This window comes from Sus scrofa, chromosome 1 (assembly GCF_054392235.1).
Source record: "Sus scrofa isolate SSC_HxYL_T2T_F1_AM1 chromosome 1, Sscrofa_HxYL_maternal_Yorkshire_Landrace_v2.0, whole genome shotgun sequence".
NCBI lineage: Eukaryota > Metazoa > Chordata > Mammalia > Artiodactyla > Suidae > Sus > Sus scrofa.
Genome location: NC_139383.1, coordinates 256,375,791 through 256,402,825, shown reverse-complemented (window position 1 = coordinate 256,402,825; position 27,035 = coordinate 256,375,791). Strand labels below are relative to the sequence as shown.

The window sequence follows — 27,035 nt, the reverse complement described above, 5'->3', positions numbered from 1 at the left end:
TGGAGAATTGAATAATATATTTTTTCTTTTTCTCATTGGCTTTGGATACTCTGTACATGTGCTTGTAATCAATCAATGTGAGGTTTTTTAGTTTTTCATTTCCAATATGTATTAGAGACAGAAAAACTTAATTAGAAGGCATTGCACTTCAGAGGCGTGAAATTATCATTCTAATTTTATTTGGAAATGAAAATGTGTAAGAACTTTTAAGTTAAAAAATACTGAGCAATTTGATATTTTTAATATGCCTGTGCTATTTCTACAGCCATATGTTTTGTCCAGGAACATAGTACAGTGGTTAAAAAGGGTAGTGGCATTCATCAAGAAGGGCACCTTAGTAAATTTTTTAAAATGTTAAGCAGAGAAAACTGACTTGTGCATTTCTAATGAATTTGAGCATTATACACGTAAAACATAGTCGTTCTAGCTTTTGATTTCTAACAAATGAATTCTGCACCCTTGTGGAATGGTTATTGCTTTTGGGTATGCTGCAATTCATTTTTCATTGCCCCAAATTCTAGCCTAAAATGAGAAGGAAAGTACATCTTTCCTCATGAGGGATTGTGACAATTTCTTAATTATAATTGAGGAGCTCTCTGAAAATAAGTGGTATATAAATTATTTAATTCTATATTACCTTCCAGATAAGGAAAAGTGGGCTTTTACAGTTCTTCTTTTATTATTTTAACTTTTTTTGTTAAGTGCCATAGCTGTGACATGTGGAAGTTCCCAGGGGTCAAATCGGAGCTGTAGCCACTGGCCTGAGCCACAACCACAGCAATGCCAGATCCAAGCCACATCTGCAACCTACATCACAGCTCACTGAAATGCTGGATCCTAAATCCACTGAGCAAGGCCAGAGATTGGAACCACGTCCTCGCAGATACTAGTTGGGTTCATTACTGCTGAGCCACAGTGGGAACTCCTTATATGCTATTTTTAGATAAAGACTTGACTAACTGCCATAGTAAACAATTCAATTATTTTGAGGCTTAATTAAAGATTTATTTCCCATTCATTTCATTGTCTAGAGCACATCAGATGGAGAATTCTGTTCTCTGTGGTCAGTTAGGTGTGTGTGTGTGTGTCTGTCTGTCTATCTGGAGGGGGGGCACGAGAGGTTTAGAAACAGCCACCAGGACTGGAAGTGGTGCATCACATTTGTTCATCTACATTTCCTTGGCCACAATTCAGCTGCAAAACCTCATTAACTCTAACAGGCCTGGTTACGATACATTGTCAGTGTGTCCAGAAACACAAATATTGGTGAGCAACAGTTTTCTCTGCCACAATCATTGTCCAGACACAGGGAAGTCTCTCCTCAACATTTCCTGAGATACTTGGCAGTGCTAAAGCCACACACAAAAAAGAGATGCCTGGACATGGTGTATGATTTTTTTTTACATGTTGTTAGATTCAGTTGGCTAAAATTTTGTTGAGAATTTTTGAGTCTATATTCATCAAAGATATTGGCTTATGGTTTTCTGTTTTGGTGGTATCTTTGTCTGGTTTTGGAATTATGGTGATGGTGGTGTCATAGACTGTCTTTGGGAGTGTTCCTTCTTCAGCCTTTGAAAAAGTTTAAAGAGGATGGGTATAAGTTCCTTTTGTATGTTTGGTAGAATTCACCTGTGAAGCCATCTGGTCCTGGACTTATTTGTAGGGAGTGTTTTTTTTTAAATTTTTTTATTTTCCCACTGTACAGCAAGGGGGTCAGGTTATCCTTACATGTATACATTACAATTACATTTTTCCCCCACCCTTTGTTCTGTTGCAACATGAGTATCTAGACAAAGTTCTCAATGCTATTCAGCAGGATCTCCTTGTATATCTATTCTAAGTTGTGTCTGATAAGTCCAAGCTCCCCATCCCTCCCACTCCCTCCCCCTCCTATTCCTTACTTATGTTTAGTCAATTTCGATGCAGTTATGATCTATGATTTGTGTGAATTTGCTTTGCGAATTCAACCTTGTTTCTTTAGATTTCAAGCAGTAAAGACAGACTTGATTCCAAGATACAAAAATGGGTCTTTCAAATTGTAAAAATAATTCCCTAGATGCTTAGAGTGGTCTGTTCTTCATATTTTGTTCCCTAATAGAGTCATATAAATGAGATGCCACTCTTTGTATCATCTCATTAAGGAAACAATGTATTCATAGAGTAATAAATAATAAGACTTGGAAATTGTGATGATTGATTCACAGGCTGCATGAACTTGAGTATCTACTATCTGGAACAATCCCATCTCATACAATAGCCACAGATGGCTAGGGGGCATTTCAGAGGTGGCTGGACTGAATTGAAAGATGCTGCAAGTGTAAAATACAGGGTGGGTTTTTGTATTGTACAAAAAAAATGAATGTGAAATATCACTCATAATATTTATGTTGATCATTTGTTGGGATGCTGATATTTTGAATAGATTGGCTTAAATAAAGGATAGTATAAGGTTACAGGAAAGAAATTTAACATTAGAAGAGCATATTTTTGAAAAGGGAAAAATCATTCATTATTACATCTTCCTGAACAATGTTGCTATTTTCTTTGAGTCTCTGTCCATGCTCAAATTGTTTATATCATTCTAGAGTGTGCTTATAAATCATTTTGTAAAGGCAAACTGCAAAAGTTGAGGCTCAGCTACAATCTTTACACTTAAAATTTATGTAAACATATTTATAAAATATGAAGGAAACAGGTAAACTGTCTTGTTTATTGAGCTATAGGGATTATTGATGATTTTCTTCCTTTATAATTTGGGTTAATATTGTTAGTGCAATAAAGGAAGAAAAAGATAGTTCTAGAAAAGCATTGACTCATGAAGACTCTGAAAGGACAAAACATGATTTCCTCTACACTTTCTACGATCTTATTCCCTATATACTTCTGAACAAAGGTGGTTAAGAAATAATTTCTTTTTTAATAACATATTTCATGCCAAACTTTCAGAAAAAAAACTGCTGTCTTCGAACAATAAATTTGAAAAGCAATTTCAAGGAGACCATTCACTGGAGCAAGGACGTGTTTTCCCATAATATTCTAATCTGCCATCCTGATTTTTCCTTTTATCAAAAGCAAATTAATAAATATCCTAATCCACCTAGCAGCCATATGTTACATCAACAGAATGACCTCTACTACAAGTGTAGCTAAAGTGACAGGGCTCTCTTTTTGAATAACAGTAGATGTGTATAATGACAGACATTAATAAAATCTTTTAAAATAATTTTCCCCAACTCATTATAAGCTATCCTTTCTTGATTCCACTTAGCAGGTACATTTATTATTAAGGCTATGCTCTCTAAGTGGGAAAGGAAATATCCTATAATGCACTAAGTAAATTATATTTATTATATCATTTAGCTTTAACAATAGCCTTTGAGATAATTATTTGCTTTTTATAGATGAAGACATGAAGGTTAAGCTGACATAGACAGTAAGCAATACAACTGAGATATTAGTATAGATATGATGGATTCCAAAGATCCATTATTTTTTCAATAAGCAATGTTTTAGATTCTTTTCCCTTATAGGTTATTACAGAATAATGAGTACAGTTCCCTGTGCCACACAGTAAGTCTTTGTTGCTTATTTATTTTACATATAGTAGTATGTATATGTTAATCCCAAACTCCTGATTTATCTATCCCCCACTTTCCCTTTTGGTTACTATAAGTTCATTTTCTATGTCTATGGGCCTATTTCTGAAACTGAAACTATATGTCTATATAAATAAATATAGATACAGATACAAACAGAATCATTGTACTATACACTTGAAACTAACACAACCTTGTAAATCAACTATACTTTGATTAAAAAAATAAAAATAAATGAGCAATGTTACTTGCAAAATTGTATGATCACATCTTTGGGTCTGAATTTCATAGTAAAAATAATAATTCTTTAGAGTTTTTAGGATCCCATGAGATAATGGCAGCCACCTTAACCTCTGTCTCTTCCTGTATTCTCAAACATACAGATTAATAAGAAGAACAAACTAAACTATCCATGCCTTACATGTATAACTTAACTAAGAGAAATTGATCCACTTCCTAGAATAATGATAATAAAAACAAAATAAACCAATGGGACCTAATTAAACTTAAAAGCTCTTGCACAGCAAAGGAAACCACTCAAGAAACAAGACAATCCACAGAATGGGAGAAAATCTTTGCAAATGATGCAACCAGCAAGGGCCTAATCTCCAAAATGTAAAAACAACTCTGACAATTCAGCAACAAAAAAACAACCAACCCAATCAAAAAATGGGCAGAAGACCTAAATAGACATTTCTCCAAAGAAGACATATGGATGGCCATTAGGTACATGAAAAAATGCTCAATATCACTAATTATTAGAGAAATGCAAATCAAAACTACAATAAGGCACCACCTCACACCAGTCAAAATGGCCTTCACTAACAAGTCTACAAATAAATGCTACAGAAGGTACGGAGAAAAGGGGACTCTCCTTCACTGTTGGTGAGAATGCAAATTGGTACAACCACTATGGAAAAGAGTATGCAGGTTCCTCAGAAAACTAAATGTAGAACTATCATATGATCCAGCAATCCCACTCCTGGGCATATATCTGGACAAAACTTTCAGTGAAAAAGATACATGCACCCATATGTTCACTACAGTATTATTCACAATAGCCAAGACAGGAAACAACCTAAATGTCCATCGACAGAAGAATGGATTAAGAAGCTGTTGTATGTATATGCAATGGAATACTACTCTGCCATAAAAAGGTCAAAATAATGCTATTTGCAGCAACATGGATGTAACCAGAGATTCTCATACTAAGTGAAGTAAGTCCAAAAGAGAAAGACAAGTATCATATGATATCACTTATATATGGAATCTAAAATATGGCAAAAATGAACCTATCTACAAAATAGAAGCAGACTCACTGACATAGAAAATAGACTTGTGGTTGCCAAGGAAGAGATGGAGGAAGTGGGATGGTTGAAGAGTTTGAGGTTTGAAGATGCAAACTATTACATTTAGAATGGATAAGAAATGAGGTCCTATTGTATAGCATGGGAACTATATCCAGTCTTTTGGAATAGACATGATGGAAGATAATTTGAGAAAAAGAATGACTAGGTCAATATACTGCAGAGTAGAAATTACACAACATTGTAAATCAACTGTAATAAAAATACTTTTACAAATTAAAAAAATAAATCACTCTAACAAAAGAAAATTCTATAAAATGCAAGTTATATGTAAGAATATAAACATGCATTTGAAAATTGCAAGGTCTTCTTCATAATTCCTGTAGAAGCTGAGACTGGGAAGGAAAAAAGGTGACTTTTAACCAGAGTTGGAAAATATTGAGAATATATTCGAGACCTCTTAGATCAGATCCCTGTCCAAGTATCAAAAGGAAAGGAACTGAAAGTTCATAGGAGTGGAGAAAGCAGTCTTGGGAAAGCAACACTTCTAGAGAAAAGAGAAATTCTTGGATGTTAAGTTGTAGAGGCAAAGAACCAAGCAAATGTTAGAAATTAAGGGTCATGCAGAAAGAAAAGTGTATAAAAATCCAGAAGTATCAACCCTTCCTTGCACAAAAAGGAATCCAACTATTAAAAAAAATTTTTTTAGAGTTTCCTTTGTGGATCAGTGGGTTACAAACCTGACAATATCCATGAGGATATTGGTTTGATCTCTGACCTTGCTTAGTGGGTTAAGGATCCAGCATTGCCATGAGCTGTGGTGCAGGTCACAGACACAGATCAGATCTGACATTGCTATGGCTGTGGCTGTGGCTAGCAGCTACAGCTCCCATTCAACACTTAGCTGGGAACTTCCATATTCCACAAGTGTGACCCTAAAAAGCAAAAACAAAACAAAAATAAAAATGTTCACTATACCAAAAGAAGTGGAATCTCCTGAACAAGGAAACCACTCAAATCCCACACTTTTTATCTACATTCAAGTGATATTTCTGAGGAATATAAGTTATTTGAAAATTAGCAGAAAATAGCAGACCACACACATATAAATCTAATATGGGATCCTGCTGTGTAGCACTGGGAACTATGTCTAGTCACTTATGATGGAGCATGATAATGTGAGAAAAAATAATGTATACATGTATGTGTAACTGGGTCACCATGCTGTACAGTAGAAAATCGACAGAACACGGTAAACCAGCTGCAATGGAAAAAAATAAAAATCATTATATATATAAAAAGACATTCAGCAAATGAATATTCTCCCCAACATACTGACCCCAAATCATAGAAAGGCTATCATACAACATTTCAACTAAATTAAATATTCTGAAACAAATAGTGCAAATAAGAAATTCATAAGCAAAAATTTTACAGAAAAATACAGAAGAGCAGAAAAGTTTATTGAATGACTAAAAAATTGAGAAAAATAAAGTAGAAGGTACTAAAAAGATAAGATAGTAATAAAAGATAGAAGAATATATTACAACATATTTAAAATTGAGTCCTTGAATAAACATGAAACATAAGAATGAAACTAATGTTTAAATCTATAGTCCAAGAAAACAGTCCAAAAATAAAGCAAAATCTCAGTCTCCCTACATACACAGTCCAATGCATAATCTGAGAAAATTTACCTGGAACAGTTAACTCTAAGACATCCTGCTAAAAAAAATGTTTGTTTGTTGTTGTTGTTGTTGTTGTTGTTGTTGTTGTTATTTTTATGGCTACACCTTTGCCATATGGAAATTCTCAGGCTAGGGATCAAACAGGAGATGCAGTTGCTAGCCTATGCCACAGCAACAGGGGATCCAAGCCACACCTGAGACCTATAACACAGCTTATGGCAAGGCTGGAACTTAAATAATACACTTCTAAGAAAAAATCCAAAGGGGAATTTGAATGTATTTTGCATTAAATGAAAGTGAAAAGACAATATATCAAAATGTATGAGATGCTGCTTAAGCAGTATTTATAGATGTTACAGTACTAAGAAGAAAGACCTCAAATTAATGATCTAAGGGTCCATCTTATGAAACTAGAAAAAACAACAAGATATGAAATCCAATGTAAGCAGAGCCAACATGTCAACTTGTATAAAAAATTCTACGGGGAATTTTGCTGTGATTGCATCCAAGCTGCAGATCAATTGGGGGAGAGTTAAATCTTAGTATTGAATCTTCCAAACCACAAACATAGTCCATTTCTCCATTTATTTAGATCTTCTTTGCTTTCAGCAATCATAAAGTATTTTTGGTAAGGGATTCTTAAATATTGTTTGATATTTGGAATCTGATTATTTGATGCTGTATGAATTAAATTTTCCTTACATTTCCCAAATATTTGCTATTAGTATACAGAATTATATTGACCTTGTACTGGTGACCTTGATAAATTCACATGCCAATTTCAGATTGGTGGGCTTTAATTTGCAATTCTTTTCCCTATCTAAAAATTATAAATATTTTTGCACATGTATTAGATTTCAGAATAGATATTTTAAGGCTGTCAGAATATTTCTAGAATGAAAATACATGAAAGTCTCACATTTTCATTAACATTATAAATCCATACTATTATGTTTCTCTTCAATATAATGCACTTGAAAATAGAGTATCCCACAAATTGAAATAAGTAGTGTACACCCAGGTGAGCCTTTAATATGAATTTGCAGTTTAAACTCTTTTATGTTTGGAACATTAACAGACTAGGAAATCGTCAATATCTTTTGTGTGTTGTTGGAAATATTTTGCTAATATTATTTAGAATATTTGATCATATCCAAAGATTAATGTTATATACCAGTTTCTATTTTTGTCACCTCCAAGAGTATAGGCACTAGACAGTGTTCAACATAAGGTAACTGAATAAAGAGCAAAAGGAATTATTACTGAGAAGTAAATTCATTAATATCCTTAGGGATAAAGATATAATGAAAAAATGATTACCAGTGGTGATATTTACTTCAGTTAAACTATCATTTTCCTTATTTGTCTATTTCAAAACATTTTCTAGTGAGAAGAGTTGAATTCACTTGAAATCGTAAAAAAGAATATGAGCCAACTGGTCTGAGTACAGGGCATGAGAATGACACATGCATAATACTATTTTTTTTTTTACTGTCTTTTTTGGGCTGCATCTGTGGCACATGGAGGTTCCCAGACTAGGGATTGAATTGGAGCTACAGCTGCTGGCATAAGTAACAGCTACAGCAATGCCAGATCCAAGCCATCTCTGTGACCTACACCACAGCTCATGGCAACACTGGATCCTTAACCCATTGAGTGAGGCCAGGGATCGAACCTGTGTCATCATGGATTCTAGTCAGATTTGTTTCCCTGAGCCATGATGGGAACTCCCCATGATACTGCTTTGTAAATGCCACTTCTTAAGTTTAGCACTGGAAGAATGGTTTCTAATACCTTTCAATAACCTCTGAGCTCACACCAGCAACCTCCACTCCCTTCCCACACATTTTTTATTCCCTTACTTTCTCCCCTCTTCAAATAGTCCCTCAGATTCCCTCATCTAGACATTGCACATCTTTTTTATTATTTCTAGTTTCTCACTCAGTCAGTCCACCTTGAAAGGGACCTGAAACACAAGATGGCCATTCCAGTAAATGCTCTTACCTAAAATCTAGACCCCTTAGGTGAGCAAATCTGGTCTTAGTGATCTGATTACTAAGGGTGTCTCCTCCTCACTCCTCACAACAGACCTTGCTGCCATTTACAAAACAGTTGTCACAAATAATTTAGCAGAGCTAGATAATGAATGAATACACACAAACATCTCTATATTCCCCCTCAATCTCTAACTACAATGGCATGCATTTTCTCTTATACTAGGTTATGATTTCTGTTTTATTCTGTTGTAATAATTTTATCATGCCGATGATGCCATACTTTTGAGGGAAGGATTCTCTCTTGAGGAAGAAACTGGGACTAACAAGTATATTCTTAGAGAGGCAATAGGAAATTCCTAACCATAACATACCCAAAAATCTTAGCGGGAATTAAATTGAAAATCTAAGGGCAAACATAACAAAATTGATAGACATATGTAAAGTTATCATCACATATTTTGAAATATTATTTTTATTTGTTTTTCAAAAGAGAGAAAAAAATCATATTTATTGATCAACACAGAAAACAGAAAATATGACAATTTTACTAACCGTCTCTTGGGGGAATTACCGTGCTCTAGGTGATATATATGCATATGTGTGTGTATGTATATATTATATGTATACATATATGTAATCTCTTCTTTATTCATCCATCTATTGATGGTCACAGGTTGATTCTATATCTTGGCTATTGTAAATAATGCTGCTATGAACATTGGGGTGCAATATCTTTTCAAATTAATGTTTTTGTTTTCTTTTGGATATATACACAATAGTGGAATTGCCAGATCATGTAAGAGTTTTGAATTTAATTTTTTAAGGAACTCATACTGTTTTCCATAGTGGCTGTACCTGTTCACATTTTCATCAGTGTACTAGGGTTACCTTTTCTCCACATCCTTCCCAGCACTTGTTATTTCCTGTCTTTTTTTTTCATGATCTGTGATTTTGTTTTTAATTTCTAAGCCTTATGATCAGATAATTTACAAATCTGTGCTGATGATATAGCTCCCCTACTTTAAACCTTCCATGAGTTGGCAAAAGCACCATTATTGATCACACATTTTTAGTAGTTCTATAGTTATGTTTTTGAATATCTATCTAAAAGACAATCCTGAATGATAACAGCCTGACTTTGTAAGAATTCACAAGCAAAATTTGCTAACATATCTTGCCAGACTGAATTTTAAAAGCATCCAATCTTAAAGATCATCTATAAAATGTGAGAAATGCTAAATATTCTTTGTTTGATGCTGTACATAAACCACAATAAAATGCCTTTTAATGGGTAAAAGGCAGTACTTTAGATAGAATTTTGATGAAATTGGCATAGTTAAGGCCAAAGATACAGTGGGCATTTTCAGTTTATCTTCAGCTCATGCCTTAACAGGCTAGTGAACACAATTTGAAACACAGGTGAATCTTGCTGTGTTCTATGAGACAGTGTCAGAAGCTTCTCTGTATTTAAATATATTAATATAACCAGTTATAGAAATGTAAATATAAAACCAATCTCCTATAGGTTTTGAGAAGGTATTCACTATCTTCCTGGAAAGTTTAACATTTCATATTCAAGTTTAATCATCTCTGTAGAAAGGGAAAACAGTGATAGCACTTGTTAAACTGGAATTTTGCTACTAAAATTCATTTAGCTATCAACCAATCTTATTTGAATCAGGACCATCCAACAGAAACATTCCATCAGCCATACATGATCTGAATTCTAGTGTATGAGATCAAGTTAAATATGGTACACATATAAAAGTCATGAGATTTCAGTCTTGTAATAAATAAGGTGGTGGCCAACTATTATTCATTAGTAGCTTTTTTGAGATAAGCTACCAAGTCTTCCCTTTCTCCTTAATGCCAGCAAAGATCATTTCCGTTCCAGGGATGTACTTCTTTGGATTCTCCAACTACTCCATCAGTGTCTCCTCTCCCCAGGTGATGCCTTTGTTCTTGTTGGCATCTGTGTAAGTAAATCCAGGAGCTTGACCTGTCTTCTGCACAAACAGACCATGGAAGTTTGGTCCAGTCTTGTGCTTGCCTCCCTCTTCTATAGTATGGCACTGGGCACACTTCTGAACAAAAATCTTCTTGCCCTTCTCAACATCACCCATTTTAAAATCATTCTTTCACTGAACGCGATAAACAAGTGGCCACTCTCAAGCTGGACATCCTGGTCTATTTCCTGTCTTTTTGATGATAGCTATTCTGACAGGTATAAGGTGATAGCTCATTGTGGGTTTGATTTATATTTCCCTTATGATTAGTGATTTGAGCATCTTTTCAAATGTTTGTTGAGCATCTATATGTCTTCTTTGGAAAAAAATATGTATCCACTTCTGCCTAGTTTTAACTGGGTTATTGGGTTTTTTTGGATACTGAATAATATGAGTTTTTATATATTTTGGGTATTAGCCTTTTATCAGATATATTATTTGCAAATATTTTCTCCTGTTCAGTAGGTTGCCTTTTCATTTTCTTGATGGTTTCCTTCACTGTGCAAAGCTTCCAAGTCCTGTTTGTTTATTTTTGCTTGTGTTTCCCTCACCTGAGGAGACTGATCCAAACAAATATTGCTAAGACCAATTTTGAAGGTTGTATTTCCTATATGTTTTCTTCTAGGAATTTTATAGTTTTAGATTTTACTTCTAGGTCTTAAATCCATTTTGAGTTTACTTTTGTATGTGGTATGTGAAAATGTTCTGAGGCCATTTCTTATATGTACAGTTTCTGTCTTGCAGCTTTGGATGCCCAAAGAAAAATAATATAAACAGGTTTAGATACATTATTTCCATCCATTATTGGTATATTTCACCTTCATAGAAGGCTGAAGATTCCTGTGGAAATTTTGAATTATATACCCCTTAGATTACTTTTGTATATTCTTTAGGGACCCTGGCATCGGCCTCTTATATTGAGGACATACTGCATTAGGCTCCCTGAGAAGCTGCAAGTTGCATCACTGAAAAACAGTGATAATGGTGATGCTTGTATGGATCAGTCCATTTTAATGTTTATCTCATAAAGGATTTTTCAAAGTTCACTATAACGACTTGTTTACATGTATATCTTTTGTTTTAACTTTTGAATTTTTTGTTTAGCAGAATGGCTAGCAAAGTAGAAGTCTTTCATATACCTGTTTCTTTTGAAATGAAGTAAATTACCCTGAGAGTTTAGACATAAAATTACCCTTCCCAAGAGTTTACTAAGAACTAACACCAAACTGAATAAGAGTAGACAGGAACAGAAGTGATTAAGTCTAAAAGTAGTTTTATAGATGTGCTTTTAGGAGAAGCTTGGGAAACATCAAAGCCACTCATGGAAACCAGGACGTATGCTTAGATTTGGAGTGTAACTAAATAAAGCCTGGGGGAAACACTGCCCTGCTTCTTCACCAAAACCTGGGGCTAAATGTCTCCAGCAGAAAACCTTCCTCTCAGGGGTCCTGCTAAAGCCGAATTGTCTACTTAGATCAATATTAGTATGCTATCACAAACCAAGGGTAATCTGGCAGAACAATTACCTAGAGAAAACAGAAGCCAACTGGGGTAAAAATTCTCACATATAAGAATGAAAACAAAATCAAAGACACCATCTCAGCTACCAAATCCAATATGGGGTTAAACACACACAAAGAAAAATAGCCTAGGGCCATAAAGGCACAGGGCAGAATGTGAAATTGGAGAATTGAAGGAGGGATTGGAGAAGGCACACAAAGATTTATAACTTTACTTATGATAAGTGTAAGAATTTTCACAGCTCATTCTCTTTCTGGCTATTGGGTCTTCTGTTAGGTCAGTTAGCCTGAGTTAAACACTTAGATGTGAGATGAATACTAAGAGAGAGACAATCCTAGCTGTCCTACATGAGTTATAATATCATTGTTAAACCAAGTTTTAAGACAAGGTATATTATCTAAGATAAGCAGGATATTTAAAAGGATAGTAGAGTCAGGTCATCAGGAAGACATCAAAATAATGTGTTTGATGAAAATGTTCTTTATCTTTTTTTGTTTTATTTTGTTTTATAGGGATGCACCTGCAGCATATGGAAGTTCCCTAGGTTAGGGGCTGAATCAGAGCTGCAGCTGCAGGACCTATGCCACAGCCACAGCAATGCCATATCCAAGCCACATGTGCTACACCACAGTTCACGGCAATGCCAGATCCTTAACCCACTGACTGAGGCATCCTCATGGATACTAGTCGGGTTCATAACCTGCTGAGCCACAACAGGAACTCCCATGTTCTGTATCTTAAGTTAGGTGATGAGTAGATGGGTGGACACATTTATTTATATTCATCATATCTGCAGTTAATATCTGTGAATTTTATTTTATATAAGGTTTAACTCAATAAAAGGTTTACAAAATGAACCATATTTTCAGCTATAATAATCCTAAAAATTTATGCTATGAAGTAACTATGCATGTGTTAAAGGCAGGAGGAAAGGAGAATAATTTTAGTCTCACCTGGAGAAGTCTCTTGGACTCCAGTCCCAGACCATATGAAATGTGAAGTCTAAGAATCTATGAATCCAGTTTATTTCTGTATATCCAATGCCTAGAATATGGTCTGATGCATTAGCCAATCAATAAGCACTGAGTATTTTATCTGCCTTGTATCCTAGTGATAATGGTTTCAATGTGTTAGCCTATCTGCCTAGTTTCTTAGTGATAATGGTTTCTCTTTCTTCAGATTCTTGAATATAAATTCTTTGCTCATCCTGTGTCTATTGCAAAAAATGAGGACATGAGCCTCACTTTTTGGTGTTTCTGGAATTAGATGCTCACCTCATCCTTATCTTTAAAATGTAGCAGGTTTTTGTACTCATATATTCATTGCAACATTATTTGTAGTAGTCAAGAGTTGGAAGCAACCCAAAAGTCTATTAATGGGCGAATGAATAAAGAATATTAATGGAATATTACCTAGGCTCAAAAAAGAAGTAAATGCTGCACATGCTGCAAGATGGATGAAACCTGGGGACATTATGCCAAATGAAATGCTACAAAATGAAAAATATTTATTTAAGATATCTAAAGTAGAAACAAAAATTTAGAATGGTAGTTACCAAGAGGCTTGGGGAGTGGAAGTGGAGAGTTATTAATGGATGCAGAGTCTTAGTTTTACAAGTAGAAAAAAAAAATTCCTGAGATATGTTGCAAAACATTGCTAATATACTTAACACTATTAAACTGTACATTTAAAATGGTTAAGATATTGAATATTGTGTTATGTGATTTTTTTATCACAAACAATTTTTTAATGTAGCAAGTTTTTTTATTGTCTCATATTGTAGAGAGAATATAAAACCAAGCCATCAACAAAGATATTTGTTCCACATACTTACTTTAGGATAACTTCCTGTACCCATTGAACTTGGCTCTCTTGGTGCCACATTTCTACAATTTCTTGACCCTGTTTTCCAATTCTCCCTATTTGATCCTGGCCCTTTCCCATGTTTTGGTGCCTTTCCTAACTTACTGCTTGTTTCCTGATGCCTGCCATTGCTGGTCCCTTGATGACTCAGCATTCTCCTTTGACACTGAAAGCACCAGAAACCAGAGTAAGAGACACTTCCTCTAGATGGTATGGCCTGTGAAATCCCCACTGCCTTGGTTACCCATCCTGTCCCTCTAAAGAGCAGTTAATAGGGGATTTTGTATTTGGCAGCAGAATGGGCCCAATGCATTTAGTCCTTATAACAACTATATAAGCATCCTTCAACAGAGAATATTCAGATTGACCAGAGACCTATACTCTAAGACACCTAGCAAGGGCAGAGTCCTAGACAGCAAAGGACAATTAGGGAGAATGTCTTCCTAAAGTCATAGGAGCAGGGAAGCCAGTTTAAAACAACAACAACAACATTTTTTTAAAGCTAAGATCTGCAGAGAAATGAAGTTCAACACTGTTATAGAATATTATGTCTTGTCCATGGGGTGAATGTTTAGCCAGGTATTAGACATGGTACCAACTCATATGACTGCTAAGCACAGCTTCTAATCTTTCATCACAACTATTATACCTATTTTCTTAGTTTAAAAATTTTACTCATTCTATGCAATAAGACTTTGCTATTATATTCATTGTGATATGTTAACTGATTTCCCCAAACTGATTTAAAGGTAAACTTTTAAAAACATATAATTATTAAAAAAAATGAATAAAATAGATATGGCACATGTATATATCTAGTATACAACTTTCTTCAGTTGAATTTTTTTTCTTGTCTCATCTCTGATGTTGCCTTTTGGAGGTGATTTTTTTTAAGGTATTGATTTAGATATTTAGAAGTGGGTTTTGCAAATATCTTCAATACATCTGTTCTGTATTTATCTTAATTCAGAAGTTCACTGATGGACATAGATATGAAAATATCTAATTGATGCAGAACCACCATTATTAGGCTATCAGGGTAGAAAATAACCTTAAAGATTATCTATTTCAACTATTTCCAAAACCTAAGTCCTGGAAAGGACTTGATCATTGACTCTCTCTCCTCAACAACCTGTACTGGTCTCATCCCATCCAGTGTTCACTCCCTCATCTAGAACATCTAAAACACTACCTTCCCAATGGTTTAGAAATTCAGATCTTAAGACTTTTTAAAGGTCTCTTCTTTTGTGAGGAAATTCACTTGCATCTTCACCATCTAGTGTGGGAGGCACACAGGACATTCCCTATTCTCACATCTATCAGTCTCTCTCTTTTCTTCACAAACTGCTGCCGACATGCTGGGTATTTTCAGACCACGAAAAAGATGTTGAGCCCTCCAGCAACTTCAGAAGACACACTTGTGCATTCCTGCCTTCCCTGTTACAGACATTTCAGCCACCCATTCATCACATTCTTCTAGCACACCCCATGCCAGGATTTCTACAGTACAATGGGAAAGTGTTGCCTGATAGAAATTTCTGCAATGATGGAAATATTCCATAATTCTGAGATGTCTAATCCACATCATTATCAACATGTGACTATTGAGCACTTGAAATATAAAAAGCAAAGTATCTTGAATGATACATATTGGCATTGGGGTAAAAAATGTTAAACAGTAAACCAATTTTGTTAAACAGCAAAACACTTTTGAAAGCTTATCCAGCCCCACACCACCATGCAAGATTTCTGTTGTTAATCTCTAAGACTCATCAGTTATTCTTGATCCTAAGATCCTGAAATCTCCCAGTGAATATGGAAATTGGCCATCACACCAGATTTCTACAGTATTTTCTGAGTGTCAGAAAATGTCCTCTGTCAGCTCTCACTTCCATGTGCTGAAAACGTCAGTGAAGTTTTGTTTGGGGGAGTTAGAGATAGGTAGCTTCAGGATTTTATGCATTTGGTGTTTGATTCTTTTTAACTAACACTCTAATTCATTTATTCAATTATTTATTCTGCAAGCATCCATTTTAGTCCTAGAGCATAGCACTATGCTAACAAGAGAAGTTCCCAAATAAATATTTGATGAGTGAATATATGATTGAAATCATCAATCAAAGAATAAGACATACTAGTATATGAATCTGGAGACAAGGGGTGTTTATTTAAAACATAACAGGGTACTGTGGTTATATAAGCTGACAATGTAATAAATAATTCCCGAGAAACAACTCAGCATCATGACAGCATTTTTCTCTTAACCCAGCTAATTAACCTTTTAAATTAAAGGGTGTATTATAAATTATTTTTCATAAAATATGTTATGTAATAAGGAGTAATTTCTTCAGTTAAATTTCTTAAACTAGTTGAGTGTTTTAGTTATGCATAAACAAATTACTACTACCAAAAAGATATGGTCCATAGATTTTTATAGATTTATCACGTTTTTACTTTTCTTTCTTTCTTTTTTTTTTTTCTTTTGCTTTTTAGGGCTGCACCTGTGGCATATGGAGGTTCCAAGGCTAGGAGGCTAGGGGTCAAATTGAAACTGCAGCTACTGGCCATAGCCACAGCCACAGCAATGCCAGATCCAAGCCGCGTCCGCAGCCTACACCAAAAGCTCAAGGCAACGCTGGATCCTTAACCCACTGAGCAAGGCCAGGGTTCAAATCTGCAACCTCATGGTTCCTAGTCAGATTCATTTCTGCTGCACCATGATGGGAACTTAATGTTTTTACTTTTCTAAAATGCTTCAAACATTCGTTTATCAACATATTATTTGTTAACTAATTGGCACTTGGTTTTTGTCCCATCATCCTTCTCTTTGAATTTTGTAGTGTGCCTATTTGACAGGCATCAAATCCTATAATTGGTGTGATACACACAAAGGCATAGGCTGACCTGGGACAGCGCAGCATTAGTTCTAAGCAGATCACTTTATTATTCTTGTCATAGGATTGATCAGCACAAAGAGGGCTGAAAGTCCAAACACACTATCTTGATTGTATCAAGATAGGGAGTCTGATTATGGGGGCAAAATCAGTGTAATAAGTCAGACACTAAGAGAAAATGTTATAATAATAAGAATTTCCAAACTGTATCAGCCAGGGTTCTCCAGGGAAATAGAACCAATTATAGATGAATGAATATAAGATAGAAAGGGATTGATTTCAAAAAATTAGCTAAGAAGTTTGTGGGCGATAAGTATAAAACATGCAGGTGCAGAAACTCAGGTGGCAATTTGTGTTGCAGTCGCGTTTGAAATCTCTAAGACAGGCCACCAGGCTAGAACCTTGGCAGAAGTTTACATTGCTATCATGAGGCCAAACTTTTCCATAAAACCTTAGTTCTTGTTCTAAAGGCCTTCAACTGATTGGATGGGGCCCACCCACACTATCAAGGATAAACTTCTTGACTTAAAGTCAACTGATTGTATATGTTAACCACATCTACAAAATACTTTTATAGTAGCATCAAATTAGTATCTAATTAGATAACTGGTTAGTTACTATCTTCTAGCCAAGTTGACACATAAAATTAACCATCACATACACTAAACTACAGTTCTCACTTACCTAAGAACAAATGTAACAAATGATTGGTAATGATGCAAATATAAGCCAGCAGCCATCTCTGAGTAGTAATAGGGAGATCCATGTTTAGGGGAAGAACACCAAGAAATGGATACAAGATGGGAAATCTAGCTTCTGATGGGAAATGGGGAATGTCACAGGTCTGTGTCACTGAGGTGTAGGAAGAGTAGTCAGAGGTGACATTACTGTATATACCTGATATAGAAGAGGACACAACATGTCAGATATTCAGTTCTGAAGTCAGCTCTGAGTTCAAATCCCAGTTCTGTGCGTACCTAAAAAACTTACCAATGTAAGTCTTTTATTTTCATCACTGGAGTGGATGCTATGAAGCCAAGCAGGCAGGAATGTGATGAAAATAAAATAACATCATAAATAATATGTGCTTAATAGTCATCATAACATGATAGATGCTCAATATTTTTTCTTAGCTTTTCCTTTTCTCTTCATTTACAGGGAAGTACAATGAGGTTTGGGAAACTAAGGTACCTAGGTCAGAGCATAATCAGTAACAAGTGGAATAAATTCAGGGATGCAAAAACATTAGGCCAGTCTCCTCCAGCCTCCCCTTTCTATTTGTCTAAGGTCATTTCTGAGTCCAGTCTTGGAGAGGACCCGATTTTGTAATAATCTTGGAATTTAAAACTTCTTAGCATTTATGGTACTTATTGTGCCACTTTTGAGCATTAAGGTTAATTCCATATGCCTCACAGCCAGGAGGTTCCAAGTCATTAATCAGGACTTACTGTGCCATAATATAATTCTTGTTACATCATCATCACATCACAGGCGGTGAGCGATGTTAATAACAAGCTGACTAAAGGGTTCGTTTCATGGATGAATACTATTGGAGTAATTTAAGGGTTATCTGCAAGAATTAATTCCTTCAAACTGTGCGCCAGCCTGGCCATATGGTCCCCAAATCTTCAGGAGTGTCTTTCCTGGGCAAATACCCCAGAGTCAATTCACAAGACCAGTATCTTTAGCACCTGGATATAGAGTAGCTGATTCATTAGACTAGTGGTGTGTCAGGTGCAAAACGAAAAATCTAGCATCTATTTATTTTGGAAATAATGAAATGTCTTTGACACTTGGATGCAGGCATTTTATAGGAATTTAAAGCAGGTACCAAAAAAAACGAGAAAATGAAGGCATGTTTGTCTCTTCACCCCCTCCAAATCTATACCAACTTCCAGAAAGGAAATAAAATAAAATAAGCCAACAACAAATCAGAAAGTCACAGGACCTGTAAAGTGCTATTTTGATACTGCAAATTAATAAAGAAAGCACAAGTATTGTGAATTTGTAAAAAAAAAAAAAAAGAGAGAGAGAGATAAAAGAGAAATATGAGCTAGCCTAGCAAAAATATGATTCACAAAACTTAATGTGTGAGGTCCTTGCTGCTTTCTCAACAAAGACATGCAAGAAGATACTTTCTTCTTTGCTTTTAGAAGAAATTAAAGAAATATTAGGGGGAAGTAAACCACAATTACAGTCTCCAAATAATCTATTTGTCATATTTTACCATCTAGTGTTTGTCTTCAGACATCATACTTTAGAGTTATAATCAGTATAAGTGCCGTTTTATATTGACAATTCAATTGCTGTGCTAACATAGCAATTTTTCCACATGGCTAAATAGTTTCAAAAGTCATTATTTTCTCCTCTTCTTAATACCTTTATTTATTATTATTTTATATCTCTCCAGTGAATAGGAGATGGTCCTATAAATATTCATTGGTTTGTCACATCTGAAAAAAAATTCCAGTAGTTGTCAGGGGCACAGTGGGACTTCCCTTCCAAAGTAAAAACGAATTATTATATGGTGCATCTTTTTCTGCCACAAAAGAGGAAGCCCAGTGCCTGGCATTTTGACACCTAGGAATACTACTCAGGCCCATGTACTGTAAATGTAAAAACAAAACCAAACCCAAAAACTACTGTTTTTGAGTGGGGACCAGAATTGGAAAGTCTGCCACAGAACTAGGTTATGGTTCAAGAAGTCTTGCATGAAGGCAGTAAAATCTGGCAGACCCTGTGGCAGACCACACAGATAATCTGACAGAAAACAAAGATGCTGTGTGGAGTTTGTGGCAAATTCCAATGAAAGAATCACAGTGAATGCACTTTGGGAGAAAGAACACTTAACCTCAGACTAAGAAAGTTAATTAATTAGAATGAATTGTCACCACTAAATTGTATGAATCATAGTTTTAATATGAAATTTTGTCATATGATTTTGTAAAGCCCTGATAATTGCTTCTTTGAATCCCAATCTGTATGTCTACTTATTCTTCTGACTCCTACTTATTTCTCTGATCTAAATTGATGGGTCATTTAAGCATAGAAGTCTTTTCTGATCCTCCCAATTTAAATGATCACACTTGGGAATTATATTTGTGTGTGTTTGTTTTATATTTATATCCTCCTATATCTATGTCTATATTGAAGCATCCTGAAAGCCGTGACCACCAAGTCTGTTTTGTTCACTGCCATATACTCGGTGTCTAGCATAGTGACTGACAATAAATAAATATTGAATGAATGAGTGAGGGAAAGCTGAAAGACATTTTCTTTTCTCCTTTGGATGAAACCTTTTTATAAGTAAATATGGTAAAGTTCACCAAATAAATGGAAATGGAATATGAACTTTTATAATCCTGGTTCTCATGGAGCTTTCATTCTAGTCATGGAGCCTTTTTGAGAATGTAACATCTAGGCTGACTCTAATTATTAGATAGAGGCCTATCCTGAAAGGGGGAATGTGGGGAAAAAGCATGTTATATACAGAGATGGTAGCAAATGAAACGTTCTATGGTGGAATTGGGTTCAGCAACTATGATGAACAGAGAGAGGTGTCCAATGGCTTAAACAACACAGTAAATAGATAATTAGAAAAGATGAGGCTGGGAAGGTAGACAGAGAAAAAGTTGTGTAGGACTTCTGAGTTTTGGTAAGAATCTTTTACTTTATTGTACTCTGCTTTTAAGCAGAGCAGCAACATCTATTTCAAATCTTTAAAATGCTATTTTTTCCATTGTGGAAAATAAGTCTGGGCTGTAATAAAAGTGGAAATGAGGGGGCCCATTAGTAGATTGTTGTTTTAGTATAAGAGAAATATGGTGGTGTTAACTAAAGTGATAGTTAGGAGGCAGAGAGTCAAGAGAGGACGTAGTATATGTTTTCAATTCTAACATGAATTGAAAGTGGCTTGGTTGTGAGATGATGAAAGAAAGAAAGGAATCAAAGATGATATCTACATTTTCAGTTCAAAGATTGGGTGGAAGGTGGTTTCTCCTTTTTTGTTTATTATGTTGGAACTCCAGGGGCATGTTAAATTTGAAATACTTTTTAGAAATGTAGCTGGAGGGAGTTCCTATTGTGGCTCAGAGGTAACGAACCCAACTAGCATCCATGAAGAAGTGGGTTCAATCCTTTGCCTCGCTCAGTGGGTTAAGGATCCAGCGTTGCCATGAGCTGTGGTGTAGGTCACAGATGGGCTTGGATCTTGTGTCACTGTGGCTGTGGTATAGGCTGGCACCCTAGCCTGGGAACTTCCATACGCTGCAGGTGCAGCCGAAAAAGGAAAAAGAGAGAGAGAGAGAGAGAGAGAGGGAGAGGGAGAAAAGAAAGGAAGAAAGGAAGAAAGGAAGAAAAGAGAAAGAAAGAAAGAAAGAGAAAGAAAGGAAGGAAGGAAGGAAGGAAGAAAGGAAGAAAGAAAGGAAGAAAGGAAGAAAGGAAGAAAGAAAGAAAGAAAGAAAGAAAGAAAGAAAGAAAGAAAGAAAGAAAGAAAGAAAGAAAGAAAGAAAGAAAGAAAGAAAAAGGAAGGAAGGAAGAAAGAAAGAAAGGAAGGAAGGAAGGAAGGAAGGAAGGAAGAAAGAAAGAAAGAAAGAAAGAAAGAAAGAAAGAAAGAAAGAAAGAAAGAAAGAAAGAAAGAAAACGAAAAGAAAGGAAGGAAGAAAAGAAAGAAAGAGAGAGAGAGAAAGAGAGACAGAGAGAGAGACAGAGAGAGAGAAAGAGAGAGAGACAGAGAGAGAGAGGGAAGAAGCGAGAGGGACAAAGAAAGAAGAGAAATTAGCTCGAGGTGTCAAGTGGACAGCTGAGTTTAGAATACAGGAAATAAATTAGGGCTGTAAAGATATATAGGAAAGGATCCGTATATAGTTGAGATCAAGAAGATGAGATCAAGGTATGAGAAGAGAGAAAAAGAAAATAGAAAAATAGAGGAAAAAGTGCCAAGTTTGGTTGCCAAGCCCACTAATATTTACAGATTATTTGGAAGAGGAGATGCCAACAAAGGAGACTGAGAGCAAAACCAGGATAATGTTGCATCATAGAAGCAAGGAAAGTAATTGCAGGAAAGAACGAACCTATTCTACCAAAAATTATTCAACCGTAGAGTAAAATAAGGACCATTGGATCAGGCAAACTGGAGACCACTGGTAATCATAGTAAAAATCGTTTCAATGGAATAGAAAGAATGATAATTCAGAGTAGAAAACACTTTCATAACATTGGCACTATTACTACTCCACTCTACTACATATTCAGAAGATTAGATATTTAGCCAATAAATTCAGTTCATTTATTCAGTCATTTAACGGTTCTCCCTAGCAAGAAGTTAAGATCGCAAGGTAATTAAGGGGTGGTCCCTCTCCTTGAAGGTATTGCTTTTTAGATATCTCAGAACTGCCAGGAATATGTCATTCATTTCTGGAAATTTTTCTAATGTAGTTATTCAATTTTGTATCTGCCAAAAGATGATTTAAAACTTTACACCTCCTTGATGCTTTACGCAGTAAGAAATGAACCTAAGGCTTGATTTAGTCTTACACCTTTTCAAATTCTTTACCCTGGCAGAGTGTTTCATTCATTTTATAACATCTATGTTCAGTACATTAAAAAATCCTTTTATGGATTTAAACGAAGTAAAGGACAACTATTCACACTTGCAACTTCTTTAACATGTTATCTTTATTTGCCCTATATTCTCCTAAATGACTTGGCAGTTTGGGGTCAATAACTGACTATAAATATATTCTTTTATTAAATTCACTAGTTCTTCAATAACACTAGAGAATTCATTACAATGAATGAGTTTCTTAGTGAAGTAATTAGAGAGTTTGATATTGATTTCCCATGCTGTGACAATCTTTGGCATTTCTGCAACAAAAAAAAATAGCCATTATATTTAGAGAATCCTTTAAATATTGAATAGAAATAGAAGTTTAAGGTACAGAAACATCCATTCTTATACCCAAAGTGTTTATTTTTTATTCCTTTACTACAATCCAAAGATACAGAACTATTCTTTTGCTTTACTGACTAGAGGTAGAATTAGAATTCCTTTTCATGCTGTTTTAATTTCTTTTTTTTTCCTTCAGTTTCTGTTGTAGAGCAAAGTGACCCAATCACACACACAGTTTTACTTCCAACATGTAAGATATTTATCATAGCAATGATACAGGGCTAGGTTTGTTTTATTTTTTTTTAATGTCTATCATACAGAAATTTTGAAAGTGAAAGAAACCCAAGATCTCATCATCTAAAAATAATTACTGTTAATATTTATATATATATTATCCCTTGCAAATATTTTTCAATGCTTCTATCTTTGAATTAAAAGCCTGGGAATAGATCTGGCTAGTACAACAACACTTCTTCATGCTTTTAAGGGACTATTTTTGTTAAATTGATTTTTCTGTTTTCAAAGCAAATATTAGTATTTGAAGAAAATCAAGTGCTGCAAAGTAAAAAGAAATCCCCTCACCATCACTACCACCAATCTCACCACCCAAATATAAAAAGAGCCAGTATTCGGGTGGTTATCTTTCCAGAATGCCTTTTACATTTGTATTAAGTTTATATTAGTAGGGAGTTTACTGCGGATAATTTTATATAGATTAAATCACATCATGTATACTATTTTGGAACTTGCTTTATTAGAAAAATTTAAAATCATGGTATCTTCTAATGGAAATGAATATAGAGTATGTCCTTATGTGGTTATAAGTTATTATTTAATAAATAATTTATTATTGAGCACTTAAATTCAGTACTTTCAGTTATTTTGAGTTGAAGTGAATATTCTTGTACCTTTATATTTGCTCTCTTTTCAGTTTATCTCCTTTTCTACCCTTAATCTCAAAGTAGTGTTCTCTTAAAATACGATTCAAGGGTTCTTGCCATTTAAATGATATAGCTGTAAATACATATCATGTCAGTGGTCTCTTTTGAGGTGTTCTGGGCCCCCAATCTCCCCTGGGTTTTCTTTAATGAGGAAGTCAGCAAGGTCAGATGGGGTCATTAAGTGTCAACTACTGAGTAAGGAGGGAATGAGGTCATTGCAACCCCATTCTGTGAGACATGTGGGTTCCCAATGAATAAATGAATAAGTCCAGTTATATGAAGTTCTAGAAAATGCAAACAAATCTACAAAGACAGAAAGCCAATCACCAGTGGCTGGTGAAGGTAGAGGGTAGGAGGAGCAGGGCAGAGGGATTGTTTTTTGGAGGTGATTGTTACATTCATATTCTTGATCGTAATGATAGTTTCATAGGAGTATGCATATGCCAAAACTAAATAAACTGGACACCTCAAAATGTGCAGTTATTACATGTCAATTATATTCACATTATGAAATCTGTTTAAAATAAGACAAAAACTATTAATAATGGATGCTGAGAACCTTCAAATACACACAGTTGCTGAATTATCACCTAATAGTACATATTTACATTTTGCTTTTAAATTTATAAAGAGCTTTAATTACATTTTCCCATTTGATCCTCAAAACAGTTTTGTTGGGTACTCTGGGTAGGCATTTTAATCCCATTTTACAGATGAGAAAACTGAGACTCAGAAAACCTACCCAAGATCAGGAAGTTACAAAGAAGTAGATTTAGACTTTTACCTAGATCTGACTTTCATTCTGTACAGTTTTCTCTAATGTCATATTATCTCTTTCTCACAGATTCCACCTTAGATCTCTTATTTTCATGACCTCTAGTGTGATACCATGCATTAGGCAGTGTGCAAATTTGGAGCTATCATTATAGAAAAATTTACATCAAAACATACAAGGTTTTTTACTCCCAAGGAGTTTAAAGCAGAAACTCAAAAGAGATATTTGTACACCCATGTTCATAGCAACACTGTTCTCAATAGTCAAAAGATAGAAGCAACCCAGGTATCCACTGATGGATGAATGAATAAAGAAGAAGTGGTATATAAACACAATAGAATATTATTCAACCTTCAAAAGGAAGGAAATTCTGACGTAATATCATGGATGAACCTCACGGACATTATGCTAAGTGAAATAAGCTAGTCACAAAGGGAAAATTATTGTATAATTTCATTTATATTAAGTACGTAGAATAGTCAAATTCATAGAGACGGAAAGTAGAATGGTGTTTCCCAGGTGCTGCAGAGAGAGAAGAATAGGGACATATTTAATGGGAACAGATTTTCAGCTTGTTAAAATGAAAAGACTTCTGGAGATGGATGTTGCTGACAATCACACAGCAATGTGAATATACCTGGTACCACTGAACTATACACTTAACAATGGTTAGATGACAAATTTAATGTTACAAGTATCTTACTACTGTTTAAATAAAAATTTATCGAGTTCTTGTTGTGGCTTAGCAGTAACAAACCCGACTAGTATCCATGAGGACATAGGTTTGATTCCTGGCCTCGCTCAGTGAGTTATGGATCTGGGGCATTGCAGACACAGCTCAGGTCAAACATTGCTGTGGCTGCGGTGTAGGCCAGCAACTGCAGTTCCAATTCGACCCCTAGCCTGGAAACATCCACGTGTGTTGGGTACAGCCCTAAAAAGACAAAAAAAATTTATAATGAGGTTTTTAACATACTCTTTCTATTTATTTGGAAACTTAGAGACCTAGGAAGCATGTGTGGGTTTATTAGAAAAAAACTGAAAGGGTCAATTATTTTCTTTGTCTTTGTTTTCAAAATGTAATTCTGAGACATGTTATAACCTGCTTGCAAACTCAGGCTACATTTTCATTTCTCCATTTAGGGATAGAATCAAATACAGCACAGGAGATACTCTCTGCCTGATGACTGCACTCTGGGAACATAATGTGGAGTCCTCCTGAGTTGGAAAGATCAGCTACTATACATGGTCGATTCCATCACAATTTTTAACCACAGTCACCCTTCCTGTTTTTCCTTTTTTGACTCCTTCCCATTCATTCTCTACATATCAACCAAAGATTTTTAAAAATATGTATGGCATTATTTAAGTGAAATAAGTCAGAGAAAGACAAACACTCTATGATCTCACTGATATGGAGAGTCTAAAAATGCTGAACACATAGCAGCAAAGAATAGAATGGTGGTTGCCAGGGCTTGGGGTGGTCAAAATGGGGAGATATTAGTCAAATGGGAAAAATTTCCATTATTGGGAAATGCTGGGTATCCTATGTAAGCCATAGTGACTATAGCTAACAGTGCTGGATTATATACTTGAAAGTTTCTTGGAGAGTAGCTCTTAAATGTTCTCACCACACACACACCCACACACACAATGGTAATTAACTATCCTTATTGCAGTATAGTCATTTTGCAGTATATATGTGTATTAAGTCATCATATTGCAAACCTTAAACTAAAGCTGAAATATACATTATTTCATGTCCAGTCACTGCCCGATGGCTTCCTATTTCATGTAGGATAAGATCTAAACACATTGCTATGGCATAGAAAGTGTTGTACCATCTAGTCCTCACTATCTGGTCCCTTTGGAACAGCGTGTAGCACTCTCTGCCTCTCTCAGCATCCCCTAGATCACTGGCATTCTTTCTTTTTTTGAATAGACCAAGCTCATGCCACCAGACATCTGCCCATCCCACTGCCATGCTTGAAAGGCTCTCTCCCCCACTTTTCAAGTCAATTCTTCCTTGTCCTCTGGATCTCAAATATCAGTTCTACCCAGAAGTCTCTCTTGAATCTCATGATTCTCTATCATGGTTCTCTCTTTGTTAATTTCCTCACAATTTAATGTAATTGGTAATTATGTCATTTACCTGTTGGCTCACATTGTTTTCCTGTTCCCTTTAATTATATTCCCCTCAATTGAATATAAGCTCTTCAAGGTCTGGGGCTATATTTGTTTTGTTCACTATTAGCCAGAGAACCTAGTGAAATTTGGCACACAGTGGGAAATCAGTAAAAATTTGTTGAGGGATTCCCATCATGGCTCAGTGGTAACGAAACCGACTAATATCCATGAAGACACAGGTTCGACCCCTGGCCTTTTTCAGTGGGTTAAGGATCCAGTGTTGCCATGAGTTGTGGTATAGGTTGCAGATACAGCTCATATTCCTCATTGCTGTGGCTGTGGTTGTGGCTAGCAGCTACAGCTCCAATTTGACCCCTAGCCTGGGAACTTCCACATTCTGCAGGTGCGGCCTTAAAAAAGAAAATTGTTA

General features: G+C 35.3%; 1 pseudogene; it reads right to left on the bottom strand.

The window, feature by feature from the left end:
• Nucleotides 1–10,400: 10,400 nt before the first annotated feature.
• LOC106509222 (cytochrome c pseudogene) lies at nucleotides 10,401–10,711 on the bottom strand (annotated as a pseudogene).
• Nucleotides 10,712–27,035: the final 16,324 nt, after the last annotated feature.